The following is an 18,061-nucleotide window of genomic DNA, read 5'->3' as shown; positions in this document are numbered from 1 at the left end:
GAGACTACTTCTCCTCCTGGGTGTAAGTATGGTGTGGGACGTGATGACGGACTATAATTGCAATTCTTGTGGTAATGTTGTAAGGAGCATTTTAATGCTACATACTAGGAATATATGCATCTGGAAATATCTGAGTAACGGTGTTTGTATTGTAAGTGTAGCTTTGTTGAGCTGTAAATGTTGTCTTAGACTGTGTTCTCTAGTAGTTGACAATGTGATGTGTGCTATATGTGTGGTTCATTAGCTAATCTCTGTGTGTTCGTCTGATTTAGGTACCCTCCCCATGGCATCTTCATTTGGACAATTCAGAGTTGTGACATTAGCAGGTATATGATGCTGTTCAGATATACGAAGTGGATTATGGATTGGCCCTGGGAATGTCTGTCACAGAGTTTGGGTGTGCAAAGCCGGTACAAAGACAGCTTGCACAGCGATAGGTTGAAAGTTATGTGGCTTCCATTGGACTTGTTCCTTGTGATGTTTTGGTCCTAGTACAATATGTGTGCCATCATGTTATCCAACACAACACTGTGTTGAGCCCAATTCATGCTAGTCTCCCTTCACATTGGCTAATTCCTCATTATGTATGTACTCCATTTAGCTGTTGATGTGGCTCCTCACTTGTGCACATCACTGGCATTTGTTTGTGATATTCAACCATATGCCAGTCAGTAATAATAGCTTTATTCCACAAATACTCATAAAAGCTGAATACAATACAAAATATATGGCCAAGATATAAAAACTTGAAAAGAAGCTTCCCATAAAGTTAAAAGTCCATAAAATAATAAAAACAACAATTAAATTCATAGACTCTACTCAATGTTACATACATATATACAAAGAAGTCTTTTTAGAAAAAACACAAAGTTCTGTGAGCAACTAGACTCTAGCTTTGCGCTTATTACCATTATCGTTAAAAGAACTATGAAAAACAGACCTCAATTTCATTTAAAGAACTAAGAAAAAGAAAAGTTAGGAATGTAGTACGCATTTATTACAGTGCAAGTAACACTAGATTGAAATCACCCTGTGGTCAGAAACGGCTGTACTGACGTGCCTGTTTATTTGATGTAGAATTCCTTTTGTGAGGTTGGCAATATGGCTCCAGTTGATGATGCAGACCTAAGTTATTGTTGCCTATTGTGTAGGATTTTGTTAGATGTGTCCCCTCCTTCCATGTTGTGAACGTCTTCAACTGATTCAGTGATCACTGACCTAGATTAACAGAGTCCTGTATTCATTGCTATGTTTCGGACATCATGTCAGCCTATGATTTGAACAACGGAATAAAGATGTTATCAGAGCAGACAATTGAATGTATGTGCTGTTGTGACATGGTAGTGATCCTGAGTTGGACATTGTTTACATACAACATATTCATGATTCCAGAAGTCCCTAGTTTTGACATTGCAAAGTTCACATGGTAGTACATTCACCGTGTTATATGTGAGAATTAAAACAGGAGACAATGATTTGGTGACATGTGTTTTTAATCAAGTGAACAAAGATAAGATAAAGAAATTAACAGTACAAACAAAAAGTGAAATCTTCAGTCATTGTGGATGAAACCATTGTAGCAGAATATAAATTGTCTGGAGTCCAAAGTCCAACATACTCCTCCCATCAGATATGGAAGAGTGGGCAGAAATAGTTCACAAAGTGAATGTGTAACACACACAGGAGGATATTAGGGCAAGATTTCTTCCTGGCAGTGGTCAGTGTCACCCCAATTTTAAATCACTTCCCAATAATCATACGTCTACACATTTCTGGTCCCTCAACCCCACTTCACCATACAGCTATTGGAAAAAGAGATAAAGTGCCCCTATTATAGGGAGCCCATTGGGTATTGCACCGCCGACCCAACGAGGAGCAGCCCAGATGATGAAGCATGACACCAGAAAGGGTGTGTGAGGTCATTACAATCTAATATATGGATCCCCAAATTTGAACCTTCCTGGGTCAAGTTGGTCACTGGTTACGCTACTCTGACCCACTATCACTGAGAAACAGCATAAATATCGGTTCTATTAGTGGTCAGTGTCTTGCCATCCCCACCTTCTGGATTTGTGGGTGGACGTACCATCCTTTTGTCAGAGGGGGGATCCACCGCTGCTGAGACAGGGGCGTGTGCAGGCATGTCCTCCTCAGACAGTGCCACCCTTCCTTTGGCTGCGGCAGATATTGCCGGCCTGAATGTTCTTTGAACACAGGAAGGGTAAATGCAGGAGGAAAAACCCTGCAGCACCCCAACCAGGGAGGCCATATTGGTGTTGATGCTGGCCACCTCAGTGTGTATGCCGGAAACCTTCTGGTATGTGTCCCTCTGCAGCTCATTAATTTCCAGGAATTTGGTCAATACCTGGCCCAGGACACTTTGGAAGCCCTGGTAAACTCCCAGGACTTGGATGATGGCAGCCTGGGTATCCGTGGGCCCATGTGGGATCATTCTGTGGGCCCACACCTACCCCCACTGGCCTGTGACCTTGGCACAGATTGCACCCTCGCACTAGGTCTTGGTTCCTCAAAGAACGGGTTGGTGATAGATGGCTAGGAATCCATGACTGGATGGTACTGACTGTGCTAAGTGCACAGGTTGGGGGTGCAGTGGTTGGCTGTGTTGTTGCAGATGTGGTGGGAGGAGTTGTGGGCACAGTGAGCCCCACTGTTGCAGTCTGACCAGATGCGCCAGGACCATCATCCACATCCACCTCTTCAGGAGCTTTGTCATCACCGAAGGCTTCATCCTGGGACAGTGCAGAACTCTTTTAGAATTTTAACCTCTGTGCAGGGGCTGTGGCGGATCAACCTGAAGAGAAATAGAGACCATTGTTATCGGTGGAAGTGAGGTATCTACAGCCACATTGATTGTGTCAAAGTAAATGGGGACCTAAAATGGAACAAAATAGAGTTCAGTATTGTCATCTATTTGCGTGGAGTTGAAGTTGGTAACTAGATATTTGAAGTCATTCAATAGAAGTAGTAGTTTTAATCTGCTCATTAGGTGTGCAGATATGTGGCACTTTGGCTTTAGGGATAGACATGACATCTACAAAACTCTGCTTCACAGTGTAGTCATACGTGTATTTGTCCATTTCAAGGCCTAGTTGTGTACAATACAATAAAACACACAGCTAGGTTATATATTTAGCATTGTTCATCATGTGAGGAGTGCAGAGTCAATGAGTCACCTGGCACTGCAAATCAGCTGAGTTTCCATCATGGCTTACATATATTAGGGACACATCCTTGTTAGGGTGCCACTCATGCCATCAGTAGTTTCAGCTGATGAGACCAGGACACCATGAAGCAAAGTAGTCAGACATATCTGAGTGGAGCATGATCTGTCCATTGCACAGTCCATAATGAGTGAAGATCAGTAGCAACACGGAGACAATAGAGAAGGGGCAAACGTAGTTTAGCATCTTTGTTAGATATGCAATGATAGGGCCTAATGGCAGATGTAGTCACCTCAATTTAACCCTACCAAGACTTGACAAATGGTAAGCTGCACAATGAGCAAAGATCAAGTGTAACATGGTAGACAAGTGAGAAGGACCAAAAATAGTCTAGCAACTTGGTTAGAGTTGCAGTGACAGGGAGGGCCTCTTAGTAGTTGTAGTCACTTCAATCTCACTTTACCAACAGTACAATAGTGTACCATACCTGTTGGCACATGCATTTGGAATGGACCATACTTTAAAATATTCACACATTTCATGGGTCCTGGATTGATATATTTATGGTACTCCACTTACCAGACAGCATTACAACATGTGCAACATCACAGAGTTGGATACATGTGTTCTGATAAGCAACAATACACATTGAAACAGACAAACCAACGTCTCAGACACTGAGTATTGCATGTTAGAAAAGATAAAAAACACAATAGCAAAAGTAGAGTTGAGAGCAAACAGGACATTGTGATACTGTGCCATTTATTGATATGTAACTTACCAGATTCCACGCCCCCAGCAATTCCTGTCCAGCCCTCAGAATGCAGGATGGCCCAAACCTTCTCCTTCAAGGGAAAGAATTGTAATGGTGCGCTGGGAGGGCCACCACCAGTCCTCTGAGCCTCCAGGTGGGGGTTGTTGTACCAGGTACGCACTCTCAACCGGAGATCATTCCACCACTTACTAATGTCACCATGTGTGCGCAGGGTGTTATCAACAGCATTCACTCGGTTGACTATCTTGTCCCACATTTCAGTTTTCTTACTGAGAGGTGTATGCTGGACTTGGGAACCAAAAATGTGTAGTTCTACTCTAATGATTTCATCCACCATGACTTTCAACTCAAGCTCAGTGAAGTGTGTTTTTTTGCCAGGCATGCTGAAAAATTAAAATGTGAGTGAATATATGAAAGGAAAACGAAACGACTGATACAGGTAAAAAGGTGCAATACAAAAATTACAGGTGGTGGAGAGTGCTCTTTGGGAAGATAAAAAAGGGCTGCCTGTCTTATGGGCTACAGTTGGGAAGCAAAGGACACTGGTCAGAGATGGGGGTGTAGTTTATAGTGTGATTTGCAGGCGTGCCCAACCTGTCCAAAATACATCAGCTGTGTAGTTTTAAAATCCATACAATGGTCACAGTTGTAATGTTCTTTACCGTGCACAGCATGGGGGTCTACTGCCATTGAACTGCTGTTTGTTGACTGCCAGTACGACTATGTAGTCACAATATGCTCGGCGGGTAAACTGCAGACCTGACAGTGTCAGTGTACACTACACAAACATTGCAGACGTCTGCGATCCTGATGGGAAGAGGGCCGTAGCCACAGTTGGCGTTTCAAACAGCACAACTCGAAATAAGACGGGCAGTAGACCGCTGGCACAGTGGTCTCATAGAGAAAGCGGACGCGGCATTTGGGCGGTCTGACTGTCAAATTCGTAATCAGGGCCTTAATGTTCTGCATGTCTAAAAAGCCAGGAGAGAGTAGGTAATGAATTCTAGAAACCAGAAAAGTAATCCTATTTATGTTTTCATAAACCAGTTCATTTTCACAAGGGATAATCTCTATTCATCAATGTTGTAACCAGTGCCCTGCACTTCTATGCTACAGAGACATTATATGCATTTTGGGACTTTTGTGAGAGTTCAAACTGGTATTCAGTTGTCTGTACACTGAAGCTCAAAGTTAAGACATCTAGGTGCATAATACTGTTGGTGGAGTCTTGTGGAAAAGTAAATTTTGCCATGTTCTGTGTCCCTACGCGTCATCCATCATATGTTATCTATGCATGATTAATATGCATATGTATTCCCCATGTTCGATTAAAGACGCAATTACAGTTGTGTCCACCTCTAGTATGCCAGTTTCCATTTCTCGTGAATACTACGAATATCAGGCCTATGTAAAGCTACGTTGCCACGTTTCTCAGTGTGCACGTTATTTCATTGTAAAGTCCCCGTTTCTAGGCCTCAAAAGGGCCCGGACACCAGATTCAGCTCCTGTCTCCTGAAGCCTCGCTGAGGAGCGATACAGCCCCCACCTGTATCCTCGACCCTTCACTTACTTCCTGCCTCACAGTGCCCGGCTCAGCCTGGCTCTGCCTCTGAGTCTGCCAAGAGTATGTTATGATTCCAGTTATCAGTTCAGCCCTCCTTCTCTGCATTCCTAAAGCTACTGAACTGCATCAATAGTTTCCGTCATTGTCTAGCCCTTACGTCTCCATGTTAGAGAAATACTGCATTTAATGGTCATTTAATATTCTTCATCACGCACTACATGTAGAATAATGCATGCTCCAGTCTTAGAATCAAGTTAGCCTCTCCCCTCCTGACTCTTAGTTTATATCAACATGTTCTCTAAACATCAGATACTAGATACTGCTTAGGTACATGTCGCCCTGACTCTCCAGACTTCAGTCTCTGCTCCTAGTACAGAGTTCGTAGCCCCCAGCTTCTCCTAGTAACACGTCATTGCCAGCTTGCGCGCACCATTAGGTCAGAGGTCCCGGCTCCTTAGGTAGCCCCCTCCATGTTTCCGCCCCATTCATGACATATTCTGTTACGTTTGCATCACATGTCTATGTATACGCCCCTGTTACACCTACTTTCACCCTTATCTTTCGCGACTGCTATTGACCACACCCACCGCTCCGCCTATCGTATGTATTGTAATGCAACTGTTTTAGTATATATGATCGTGTATTGTTATTAAATGTTAGCGCGCTCATCCCAGATCCTGCCCGGCAGCTGTCGGGACCCCCCTGCTGGGCCCTGCCATCCTATTCCTATGCAGGTTGTCCTGTTCCTGTCCTTATGCTGTATTAAACCTGCAAAACTCCTACTACCTCGAATCTTGACTCTTATTTATTGAGCTATCTGTTATTGCTATGCCTAGACAAAAATAGATCCGGTATTATTTATTTATATACCACATAATGGCGCCCGAATAGGGACTTGCCCTTTCCCCACGCGTCGGTGAAGCCACGCCGGCCCCCTGACCCTCTGCAGTCGTGACGGAACTCTTCTGCGCACCGGCAGATATTTCTGCTTCAAGTATCCCTCAGGCCCACGGAGGAGACGGAGGAGGCGGTCCAGCATCCAGACGAGACGGTGGAGGAACGCGGCGAGTCCCGACCAGAGCCCAAGCCGAGAGTCCAAGGTCCGAGGTATCCGGAGGCCCACCCGTAACAGAAGTCCGAAGTTCGTCCGTCCGGCGTCGAAGCAGTCCAGTCCAGTCCGAGGCCTTCCGTTCTTGCTGCCCGGTGAGTACCGTTGCTGGGGTAGTATCTAGACAGGGTCAATCTAATTGACTCTGGTCCGTGGGTTGGTGGTACACAGACACACAAACGAAGTGTCCACTTCGGTGGATGCGGGTCCTGACGTGTCTCTGTATGAGACCGGTAAGTTTCGTACTGTTTCAGCAGTGCATCTAGTTTCTGTTCTAGTCAGTTCTGTTCTCGAGAAAATTCATGTATTCTGTTTTCCGTATTCCAGGTAGTATTCTGTTCAAACTGTTATTCATAATGTTCTTCATGTATTTTAATGTCGTGGTATGAGTGCGAAGTGATTCTCGTGTTTATTGTGTATTATATTGTGTCCAGATTATAGTTCAGTCATGCCGCTATTTTCAAAACTGCGTCAGTTAAAAACCAGAAAAGGTCTGCTAGAAGCAGCAGTTCCTGTTCCGCCTAGGGACAGTCCAGGTCATTTCATGTATCAGAAGCATGGCATAAGCGCCATATTGTATCTAGATTTATGGGTAGAGTATACCAAACAGTTAGAGGAGAAGTATAGATGGCCCGTATCAGGTACGTGGGATGCCGAGTGCATCATGAGAGTAGAAGAAGCATTATGGAAAAAGAAAGCCAGACAGTCACAGAAAGATGCCATCGAGTTATGGCGCAAAGAATCTCATAAAAGAACCGAAAAAGAAATCAGAAAGTCAGAATTAAGTAGAGAATCCTTAGAACGAGCCCAAGAAAGGGAATTAATCGAGATTGGTGAACGAGTCAAAACCGAACAGACAGACAGACAGAGGCATGCCCTCATCAAGGGTATGTATCCTCTTCTTGCCGAGGGCTTGCCAAAAGCGACCCCAGAGGCATCCAGTAATTTCCCGCCACCACTAGTTCCGACCAAGCTACGTCACAAACCGACCGCAGCTGATATTTTCATTTCGTCCTATTTGGACGACACAGTCCCAGAATATGCAAATCCTGTTCCTGCTCCGCCAGTCCCTGTAAATCAGGCACTTCCCGCTCCTCCAGACACCGGAGTACCTGTTACGGTACCCCCGGTCCAGCCCGCCATACAAGTCCAGCCTGCATTTCCATTTCCCACTCTGCCAGGACGAAGAGCATCAGTAGACGACTCTAGTTTAGGGGCCGCAGGGGGAGGTCCTCCTCAAACCCCGCCGCCACACAAGCGTTTAACGTTAGCCGAATTACATGCACAAGCGTCACAGCGTACGCCCAGGTATCAGTCTGTTGCAGAAATAAGAAAAGCCCTTACCGAATGTGGCTATGATCCAGTCCCAGGCGAGGATAGTATGGTTTTATATTCATTACGCGTGAGAAAGGTGACCGAGTATCTAGTCACCCTACCAGATATGAAAGAAGATCTAGACAGAATATATCGTTTCATCCGTACAGGGAATGATCCAGAAAGTATTAGTGACGTCATGTGCCAAAGAAAAGTTGAAGTCCAGCTCATGATATTAAAGTTTCTGATTAATTGTCTAATAAGGGAACAAGATTATCCGACCAAAGATCGAGCCGAAATGAAAGTCCTGACAAGGTGGAGTGATAATATAGCCGAGGGTAAGCATAAGACCATCAGTAGTATAGAGAGTATGTACAAGAAGATTCGTAAAGAAATAATAAGGGTACACGAACAACGTAAAGAAGCACAAGTAAGCGAGAAAGAAAATGACTCTTCTACAGAAGAGGTAGAGGACGAGAATCCCGACAGAATAGCGTATGTAGGAAAATCTAGATTTCCAGATCGCCATTCACGTCTAGAACACCAAGTCAGTTTTACATCATCCAGCACCAGAACAAGGTTCTCTGGAACAAGTATTTCAAGCTACCGATCACATTCTGAAGTCACGAATCGGTTATAGCGAGTTAAGTACTATGCATGAACAAGAACTAGTCAGATCAGCAGTCCGATGGACTACTGATTCTACCACTTTTCCAGACGAAATAGTGGCACAAATGTTTCTGAAATTGCCCCCAGCCGAGCAACGACTGGCGGGTATGTATATGATCCAGCCCCTCATTACATTGTATGAGGGTCAACATTCTGATCCAGGTCCGTTACACGATGTCCTGAACGAGTTACTCCAGTATAGATGGAAAGGTTTAGGTACCGATTTAATTAGTGTAATTCTAGAACAGCGCCACAAATACAGAACGTTTCTGAACCCACATTTTGTTCATGTCTCACCCCCAGAAAGTAAACCCTTTTACATAGACAGACAGAATCCGTTACGAGAAGTACATCCAGTTAAGACAGACGGTGGTGAAATGCAACGAGTGTTTGTTTACACCCCTATCACAAAGATGGAACTCTTAGAGATGAAAAAGTTAATTCCCTGTCATGATAAAGATCCAGCAGGGTTCCACCGAGAATTAAAAGACATGCTCCGTATGGGAGAATACACGTATCCAGATATTATTAAAATGTTAAAAGTCCTGTTGCCCGCAGGGGTATATGAGAAACTCAAAGAAAAAGAATGGGAGGTGGGAGAGAAAAAGATCGATTGGGCAGTTCTAGAAGCCGAAGATAAGGCACGAGTACCAGGTACCGGTCTTGGAGAAAAATGTAAAGAATTACCAGAATTATTAATACAAGTTTTGCCTAGGTTATTGACAACTAGAAAAGAAGACTGGGATGCAATCTCAGCCTGTAAACAGAAACAAGACGAAGATATTAGTGATTACTATTCCAGATTTGAGAAATGTTTTACCATAAACAGTGGCCTCAAGACAAGTAGCGAGTCATACCCTCATCTTTTTGTTACTAAATTAGTCGAGAATTCAAGTCCACAAATTAAAAACCGAGTTTTGAAAGTCGAAAGTACCTGGCAAGCTAATACCCCGTCCCAGATGTTACAGATGCTTCAATACCACCAGAATAGAATCAGAAGAGCAAGAACATGAGAGAAAACGTATGAAAGACACGAAAATGAAAGTACTAGTTGCACAATCTGTTCCTCAAGATAGTCAGAAGAGGGGACCAAATCAAGCCAGTCATCCTGCAGCTCCCGTTAAAGGAAACTGCAATTATTGTAAACAGCCAGGTCATTTTATAAACGAGTGTGCAGTTCTGAAACACAACATAGCTACCGGTAAGACTAAAGAAAGACCACGTCCGCCGAGACAAGAGCAAGTTTCACAGACTCCTCAGTCACAGATTGCACCACAGACAGTTACAGCTCCGCAGCCTATCGCTGCAACACAGCATGTTACACAGCAGATGTACCAGTATGCACAGTCTGAGTATCCAGAGTATCAGCCATATTCATGAAACAGCCTAGAGAGGGAGGTAGGCTTGCCTCTCATCGAGATACCTGTAGATCAAGAAGGTCCCTATGTTCATAGTCAAGTACTAGGGAAAGACAGAAAGTTTTTGATTGATACAGGGGCAAGTAGGACCACTATAAGTCATGCCGAAGTTCCAGGGGCTCCGCTCTCAGGCTCTAGAAATGTTTCCCTTGGTTTTTCAGGAAAACCTATTGTAAATGAAATATCAAAGCCAGTTACTCTAGAAGTAGGTCCATTGTCCCGCACTACTGATCTGTTACTTACTAAGTCATGTCCAGAAAATCTGTTAGGCATTAAAACACTGAAAGAATTAGGTGCAGTTATATGCTGTTCCCCAGAGGGAATACGATTGTTCCTACGTGACTTCAAGGGTCACTATGTATTACGAGATTTTGATCCGAGATTGTCTAATGTTCCACAGCATCTATGGGCGCAAGGTCCAACTGATGTTGGCTTTATGCAAATCACACCCCATCGTGTGACTCTCAAGCCAGGTGTAGTCCTGCCACGAATCAGACAGTACAGATTGCCACCTGAGGCTGTAGCAGCCTTATCCAAAATTATTGACGAGCTCATGGCTCAAGGAGTAGTTGTAGAAACTGACTCCAATGTATGCAATTCTCCGATCATTCCTGTTATGAAACGTACTGATCCAAATGCACCTCCAGTATATCGTTTAGTGATTGATCTCCGAGAACTTAATAAATGTATTATTCCCCAGTATCCAGTTGTCCCAGATATCTCTTCCCTATTGACAGCCATTGATTCAGAAGCTTCATTTTTTACTGTCATAGACCTCAAGAACGCATTTTTTAGTGTCCCCATTCATCCAGACAGCCAGTTCCTTTTCGGATTTTGTTTAAATGGAAGGAGCTATATGTTCACACGCGCTCCTCAAGGTTTCACAGAAAGTCCTAGTATTTACAGTCAAGCACTCAAGAGACAACTAGACAACATTCACATGCCAACTGACACTGCCCTGCTCCAGTATGTCGATGATCTCCTGATCACAGCCCATTCTGAATGTGCTTGCGAGCGAGCATCCCTTACAGTCTTGTATTTCCTAGCCGAGATGGGGCACAAGGTGTCCCCTTCGAAGCTTCAATTCTGTGTCCAGCAAGTGGTCTACTTAGGACACTTACTGTCCAAGAGGGGTAGGCAGTTGACACCAGACCGTATCCAGTTAATAGCGAGTCTTCCTCAGCCCAAGACCCAGAAGGAGGTACGTGCTTTTATTGGCCTTACTTCTTATTGCAGACAATGGATTCCTCAGTATGCATTTCTAGCCAAGCCACTGATACAGTTAACGACACAGGAGGCAGCCGTATCGACTGTCCTCCCTTGGACATCTGAACATACACTTAGTTTCAATGAGTTAAAGAAAGCCCTATGCCAAGCTCCAGTTCTAGCAACACCGAACTACAGTAAGCCTTTTACACTTTTTGTCACAGAACGCGAAGGTACAGCATTATCTGTCCTCACACAAGATCAAGCAGGACAGTACAAGCCCTGTGCTTATTTTTCGAGCACATTAGATCCTGTAGCCCAGGCTCTGCCTGCGTGCCTCAAGTCAGTTGCAGCCACAGCACTAGCTATCAGACAAAGTGATTCCATAGTATTAGGACATTCCTTGACAGTACAAGTCCCACACTCCGTGGAAGTTCTTTTAAACCGAACACAAACTCAGTGTTAGAAACGGGACCCTGGCCGGCCAAGACTCGCGTCGAGGTCAGTCAGGGATCACCATTTCCAAGGTCAGGGCAAGGGAGTCACACACCAAGATAACCCCCGCTCACCCTCTAGGTAACGTGGCGCGAGCAGCAAGGCTAATCTCAGAGGCGATGTGTAAAGCGTTTGCGCGCGCACCCCAGCGACAACAACCAAAGGCCCACCACAAAGGAAACTCCACACAAGGTTATATCAAAAATAGCCTTTGTATTATAATAATAAGAACACATTAGATAACACACACACTTTACAATGTGCCAACAGGCACGGGCAAGATTTACAAGGGATTATGTACAGGACAGGGCCACCTGGACCACTGTCAGGGGTATGCACTTGTTAGAAATAATACTTGTAGGTATAACACTTTAGCACATAAACATACAATGACTGTAACACAGAAATAGTAAATGTAGCATACAACCAGTAACTACTGGTAAAGGGAAAATACCTCCTACGCCACCCTAGTCTCTGTAGGGAAATCACGCAGGGAGCTAGGACCTTATCATCAGGACCTATGGAAGGAAAACCTATCACCTCCTACGCCACCCTAGTCTCTGTAGGGAAATCACGCAGGGGGAAGGAAACCTATGGAAGGAAAACCTATCACCTCCTACGCCACCCTAGTCTCTGTAGGGAAATCACGCAGGGGGAAGGAAACCTAAAATAATCACCTAGGCAAGTAACATTTAGCAAAGGCAATCAAACATCAACATTCCTCTAAGCAGGTTACTTTTAGCAAAGGGAAATAAAAGAACAAGGCATTACCTAAGCAGGTCACTTTTAGCAAAGGTAATGACACCAACAATCCTCTAAGCAGGTCACTTTTAGCAAAGGGGATAAACACATAAAGAATTACCTAAGCAGGTCACTTTTAGCAAAGGTAATAATAAACAAGAATTGCACATGTAACATTAAAACACATTCAGAGGTGCAGGTTAGAACTTTTGCGCAAGAATCATATAGCAAAGAAATCACAATGCGCAGGGTGCATGTAGCACAACACTCAAAATGTCCCTCAGGCCAACTGGCCTCGAAAGGGGCGGAATGCCCTGAGTCTCAGTGTCAGGGAGGTCTGCGCAGGCAGCACAGAACAACAGCCTAAACGTAGCAACTGTCCACTAAGTGCTGGACAGTTGTAAATCACAGATGGGCACACGTTGGAGCCTCGTGGGCTCAAGAACACAGGTGGCACCCAAGAGCCTCTCTGGGGCTCTAGAACAAATGTGGGCGCTGTGAGCCTTCTCAGGCTCTGTAGAACAAAGCACTGCCTCCTCGAGCTTCTGTGAGCACGCAAAACAAAAATGGGACACTGAGCCTCTCGGGGCCCTAGAGCACAGTAAATGGCCCTTAAGAGCTTCAGCGCTCTCCAACAATGAAATGCCCCCCAGAGCCTCTCTGGGCTCTAAATACAACTGGGCGCTGTGGGCCTCAAGCACCTATGGGGCGACGTTGGAGTCCCGCGGCTGGGGACTCAGGAACAACTGCCAATGCCCCCCAAGAGCCTCTCGGGGCTCATAAATCACACAAGGCGCCCGGCGCCCTCGTGGACGCAGGAACTCAAATGCCCCAGGTTCTCGGAGTGGCCCGCTGCCAACCGGGGCCACTCTAAATTCAAAAGACCCTGTCCCTCACTCACCAGGTCTCGCAGGGTCTGCGGAGGCGGGGAAGCACTCGCTGCCGGTCTCCTTGCAGGGCTCCTCTCTCCACACTCGGGGAGCCTCGGGGACTCGTCCGGCTGCTTCCTTCGTCTCCGCCTGGCCTTGTCCTGCCGCACTCTGCCTGACTTCCCCTGGGGCCGCCAATGGCAGCGCGGCCCTGGGGATACGGAGGCGGGACTTCCGGGTCGCACTAGGCAGCGGCCCGGCAACGGTTCTCGATGCTCCTGGGCTGCGGCGGTGATCACGGGCGGCCAATGCCGGGTGGGCACCGGCTTCAATCAATAAAAATGGGCAAATGCGGCGTGGCAGCCGCTTGGCAGGAAAGTAACAGCGCTCTGCGCGCTATGTCAATTTCGGCACTCCGAGGCGCCAGAAGGCAGAGCTGGGTGAAAATAAAGCGCTCCTAGCGCTATAACCAAAATAGAGCGCTCCACAGCGCTAGCAGGCAAATAAGCGCTTCCAAGCGCTAGGGGTAAAGATAAAGCGCTCCCAAGCGCTAAGAGTAAAACAAAGGCTCCAGCAGGGTCTGGAGGCAGGCAGGGGGGCAAGGCAGGGCCAGAGCCAGCACACTGGGTCTCCAGGCAGGGAGACACCCCAAGTGGCGGTCCTCCTGGCCCCAGCAGCAGCAACAGCCCCCTCTGGCAAGGATCCACAAGTAGAACAATTTCTGTGGGGACACAGCCCCATTTTTATACAGCGAATTCCTTTGTTAGGAGGTGCAGGGTGGGGGGAAACCAGTTGCAGCTGGCTTGGGAGTACCCTTGATGGCCCAACCACCCCTTTCATTCACTGGGGAGGCTTGGGTCATTAGACAAACCACAGGGGGGCGGAGCCAGCATTGTGTGGGGAAAAACCCAGCCCATCCAGGACACAGATCTACTCCTCCCACACATCACTCATGCTGATCTCTCACTCACCACCGGGCAGACCCATCCAGACTTCCTGGAGCCTGGCATGCCAGCCAGCTCCAGCCAATCACGCTCCACTATCCTCACTGCACACATACATCAATGTCCAGAAGTAGCACTTCCCTTCTAGACACATACAAGCCGCACATACCATTGCGCAGCATTCATTCTCACGAGTTCATACATACTAAACTCGAGCCTGCACTCCCCACACATCAGGAACTAACAGGGCACACACATTCCCCATGCATTCCTATGGGAGGGCAGGCCAGCCATACTACACGCACGCACTTTCACTCTGGGACACAGGGAAAAAGTGCGCCAAGACCCAAAAATCACTACACAGGGTCACAAATAAAGGCAAAAAGATTCGGGGTGAACCTGCCCTAAGGCCCAAGTCTAACACGACCCCCTTCCAGCCAAAACGCAGGGCAGACCGATCACCACCGTGATGGACTTCCCTGCTTGGGGCGATAAAACAAGGACGCGGGCCCACAACTGCAGGGACACCTTCCTGTTTTACGCCACGGTGAACCCCTAGGGTTCCTTCTAAAACTACTGTAGGGACTAACTGGGGTACCCCACTGATACTCTCCAGCTGCCCTCGGCCAGGACCAGGCCCTAGGCCACCCAGGTACCACTGGATCCTGTATACTCACAAAGTGGGGGGTAGTAACCCCTGGCACATAATAGCCATGCTCCACTCTTCCTGTCTGTAAGACAGGGCTAGACTTCCACTGGTTCTCCAGCCTAGGGTCTACAACCTTAGGTGGACCAGGAGTCTCAGGGAAGGCTCTCCTCCCCTTACCTCTTCTCCTAGGGTTCCTCCTCCTCCTGCGAGGGGTCCCCTCTAAACAACATTCTCCCAACCTAGGGTTTAACCCCTCAGGTGGTACCGGGGTCAGAGGTGGGCTCTCCCACCCTCTGCACCCCCTTCCAGAGTCCTGCTCCCTCCCAACCGGGGCGGTACCTCTGGAGAAAGAACTGGTTAGGACACTGATTACAGTAGTCCCACCCTTCAGGTCAGGCTGATCCTGAACCTGGCCATCCAACCTCTGGTCTAAAACCTTCGGTGGAACCAATGCCTGGCACTCCAGGACTTCTGGGGATTCACACAACATCCCCAAATCACTCCTTTCACTGGACTTCTGTACTCTCCCTCCTGGAGCGGTACTGCCAGCTTCTAGGACCATAGAAGCTCCGCTTACAGATGCTCCAGGTTCTCTACACACTAGGAGATCTCCCTCAAGTGAACTAACAGGCAAGTCTAGGTTCCTTTCCTGGTGTTCCCTAAAGAAACCATCCAGGCTCTGTGACAGGGCTTCGGGCGTCTGGGGACTCTCGGTCACACACTCACTCCCGCTCCACTGAGACAGGCAGTCAGCCCCTAAACCCTTCTCACTAACCAAGGACCTAGCTGGGCTACTCTCACCCTCCTCCACCACACTGGGCTGGAAGACACCTGACCCACTATTGTTGGAATCACTCACTAGTGACTCAAAAGAACCTCTCGCACTGTCCCAGCGTTCTGCTTCCTCTGCAAGGTCCCAAGGACAAAAACACTTCAACTTCAGCAGGTGCTGGCGCAACTCTGGACAAACAACACTGAGCAACTGCTCTTTGAGGAACATATTCACCACACCGTCCACCTCATTGTCCGAGTTAGCCGTCAGCCAACCCCACATTGCATCCGAACAGTCATCCACAAAATACCCCCACTTCTGGTGAGATGGTTTCTTAAGGTTCCTAAACCTCAACCTATTCTCCTCCTCTGGGGAAACAGGAACCATACTCGGGGAACTGGGAGTGGGACTGTCTACACTGACATTTAAAAAGCTGCCACCACTGGACTCCACCCTCCCTGGGGAATCCAGACAATTACAACTGTGCGCAGGGAAGAGTCTATCCTCTAGGGCTGCTCTCTCACGGATGATGGCCCTTCTCTCCACCTCTATCCTCTCCTGCGCTAAGAGTCTTTCGATCTCTAGCTGCGCCATAGCCTGGGCATGCTCTAACATGAGCTGTTCCATCGCTAACTGATGCTCCCTTTCTTTCTCCCTATCTTCCCACTCTTCTGGGGACAGGACAAGGGATGGGGCGCTGGTACTGACACTGGGCCTAGCAAGGGACTCCCTATCTATGGGGTCCTCACTATCTGCTGGGGCCCAACCACTGTCATCATCCAACTCACATTCTTCATCAGAATCTTCAGGGCTCCCCACAGACTCACCACCCTCATGGCATGTGGCCTGGGCCCTTTCCTCGCTGCGCTCAAGATCCCTTTGATCCTTATACCATTGGACCAGGTGGTTCCTAAGTTGGTTCTCAGTATCTGACTCATCCACCCCTATGTGTCTCTCTCTACAGAACCTTTCCAACTCCTGCATACTGTACCAAACTAGATCACTGAGATCAAAAACAGGCTCCATTTTGGCAGACGTTCTAGAGATGAGATCACACAGGGAACCTGGGGGTCTGAGCTAAACAGGAGTATACAATCAACAAAATTCAGCAAGATTCCTATCTCAGAACTTGCACTCCACTGTCCAGTGTAACACACCACTCATTCACACACACCCTCCCCTCGGACCGGTAAGGCAGTTTCTACCACCCCTGATTATCTCAACCTGACCACTAGCGACACAGGTACCAAACTCTGGGAGCAGGGCGGGGAACAAGGTACTGGACAAAATACAAATGACACCTTTCAGGAGAAGCAAAACTGAACTTCCCTAAAAAACAATAATCCCAAAAATGTGGTTATCTAAAATTGCAGAGTTTTGAAGTGTGGCCTGTCGCCACTGTGGTACAACGCAAACGCAAGTCCAATCCGCACCGCTAGCCACCAATGTTAGAAACGGGACCCTGGCCGGCCAAGACTCGCGTCGAGGTCAGTCAGGGATCACCATTTCCAAGGTCAGGGCAAGGGAGTCACACACCAAGATAACCCCCGCTCACCCTCTAGGTAACGTGGCGCGAGCAGCAAGGCTAATCTCAGAGGCGATGTGTAAAGCGTTTGCGCGCGCACCCCAGCGACAACAACCAAAGGCCCACCACAAAGGAAACTCCACACAAGGTTATATCAAAAATAGCCTTTGTATTATAATAATAAGAACACATTAGATAACACACACACTTTACAATGTGCCAACAGGCACGGGCAAGATTTACAAGGGATTATGTACAGGACAGGGCCACCTGGACCACTGTCAGGGGTATGCACTTGTTAGAAATAATACTTGTAGGTATAACACTTTAGCACATAAACATACAATGACTGTAACACAGAAATAGTAAATGTAGCATACAACCAGTAACTACTGGTAAAGGGAAAATACCTCCTACGCCACCCTAGTCTCTGTAGGGAAATCACGCAGGGAGCTAGGACCTTATCATCAGGACCTATGGAAGGAAAACCTATCACCTCCTACGCCACCCTAGTCTCTGTAGGGAAATCACGCAGGGGGAAGGAAACCTATGGAAGGAAAACCTATCACCTCCTACGCCACCCTAGTCTCTGTAGGGAAATCACGCAGGGGGAAGGAAACCTAAAATAATCACCTAGGCAAGTAACATTTAGCAAAGGCAATCAAACATCAACATTCCTCTAAGCAGGTTACTTTTAGCAAAGGGAAATAAAAGAACAAGGCATTACCTAAGCAGGTCACTTTTAGCAAAGGTAATGACACCAACAATCCTCTAAGCAGGTCACTTTTAGCAAAGGGGATAAACACATAAAGAATTACCTAAGCAGGTCA

At 47.0% G+C, this 18,061-nt stretch overlaps 1 protein-coding gene across 2 annotated transcripts in view; it reads right to left on the bottom strand.

The window, feature by feature from the left end:
• The window catches only part of RRN3 (RNA polymerase I transcription factor RRN3), a 423,539-nt gene that overhangs the window by 172,192 nt on the left and 233,286 nt on the right, over positions 1-18,061 (bottom strand). The window lies entirely within an intron of this gene.

The sequence above is a fragment of the Lissotriton helveticus genome, chromosome 10 (assembly GCF_964261635.1).
Source record: "Lissotriton helveticus chromosome 10, aLisHel1.1, whole genome shotgun sequence".
NCBI classification, from domain to species: domain Eukaryota; kingdom Metazoa; phylum Chordata; class Amphibia; order Caudata; family Salamandridae; genus Lissotriton; species Lissotriton helveticus.
Note: the sequence above shows the minus strand (reverse complement) of the source record. Positions and strands in the feature narration are given on the sequence as shown.